Source organism: Macadamia integrifolia, unplaced genomic scaffold (genome assembly GCF_013358625.1).
Source record: "Macadamia integrifolia cultivar HAES 741 unplaced genomic scaffold, SCU_Mint_v3 scaffold1166, whole genome shotgun sequence".
Taxonomy (NCBI): domain Eukaryota; kingdom Viridiplantae; phylum Streptophyta; class Magnoliopsida; order Proteales; family Proteaceae; genus Macadamia; species Macadamia integrifolia.
The window spans coordinates 60050-61571 of record NW_024868106.1 but is presented as its reverse complement, the minus strand read 5'-3'; positions in this window follow the sequence as shown (position 1 = coordinate 61571).

Genomic DNA, 1522 nt, shown 5'->3' with positions numbered 1-1522 from the left:
ATACATGAAATTTTTAAAATCCTTTCGTATCGATATATCCTACAATACATACCGATATGCATCAATACACCACCAATACACATCGATACGATACGATATGCCTCGATACGACTATAAAAATTATAAAATTGAGGTAAAATATACGTTTCGGTATGTATTGGTATGTATCGGTGAATATCGGTATGTATCGATCGGTACGTATCGGTATATATTGGCACGTATCGGTGAGTACCGATATATATCGGTACGTATCGGTGAGTATCAATACGTATCGATGAGTATCGGTATGTACCGATACAGTGCGCTATGGTCATATAATGGCCAAGATGGGTAATTTTTTAGAAAAACACAATTTTTTTAAGGGTTTTTGTTCAAAAGTTGCTGTCAGCCATATTTCTCTCTAACTAAAGTGGAAATCAAGGTTGGGAACAAGGATTTTACATTTATGGGACAACTACAAACCTTGAATTCTTACTACGATACCCTCAATTTAGTGTTTATGCATAATACATGTTATCAATAGCTTTTTTTAACAAACTTTTTATGCAAAAGTGTTTAAAAAAATGTTTCATATCCATTTATGTGTGTATCTTTAGCGTATCTTAGTGTATCTCCGATACGATACGATACTCTCCGATACGTATCTTAATTTTGACCGATCGATACGACGACCGATACCGATACTTTAATCCTTGCGTGAGAGACAAGGCCCTCCGGGCAAGGGAGCCAAGAACATGGTTATGCTCCCTTGAAACAAAACATAAAGAACACTCTTGTAGAGAGGATGCCAGATACAAAATATCATGGAATGTAGGAAGCACTTCAAGGATTGGGGGATGTTGCGTCTGCAAAGCGGTGATTATATCCTTGTTATCGGATTCAAGAATAACAGACCAAAAACCTTCCTGAACAGCAAACAACCCTTTCCTGATTGCTAAAGCTTCACTTGTGATAATGGAGCTGAAATGAGTAGGATCCGAGACTGCAAATTGTGGTCTGCCAAATCCTGAAAGATACAACCCACTCTGCTACAGACCTATCGAGAGAAAGAGCATCATCACTATTAATTTTGCGCACACCCACTGGGGGCAGACCAGAACAGGGGAGTTGGACAAGCTGAAGCAGCCTTTTGTTCGTTGTTTGCTGAAGTTTGTTTGTTGATGTTATCATTTGCTTATGGAGTTTTTTTTATTCCTGTTCATCATTTGCTAAAGTTCATTCGTTGGAAGCAATTACTTGTTCTATTACTATTGGCAGACATGAAATCTATTTTGCTACTGTATGGGTTGATATATGTTGCTTGATGCTATCGATGACTATGTTGTTTCTACTAAACCAAACCCTGCTCTATTCTAGACGTTATTATCAAACCCCAGGTTTTGGAGTTGATCTCTCTCTTACCATGTCCTTCCATTATGAGATTTGGAGGGTTGTTCACAAACCCTGGGGCGATTTAGAAAATGCGAAATCTGGGCCTGAGGTGCTACCTGATTTGTGAGCTTTGAGAGAAGTCAGGCCTGAT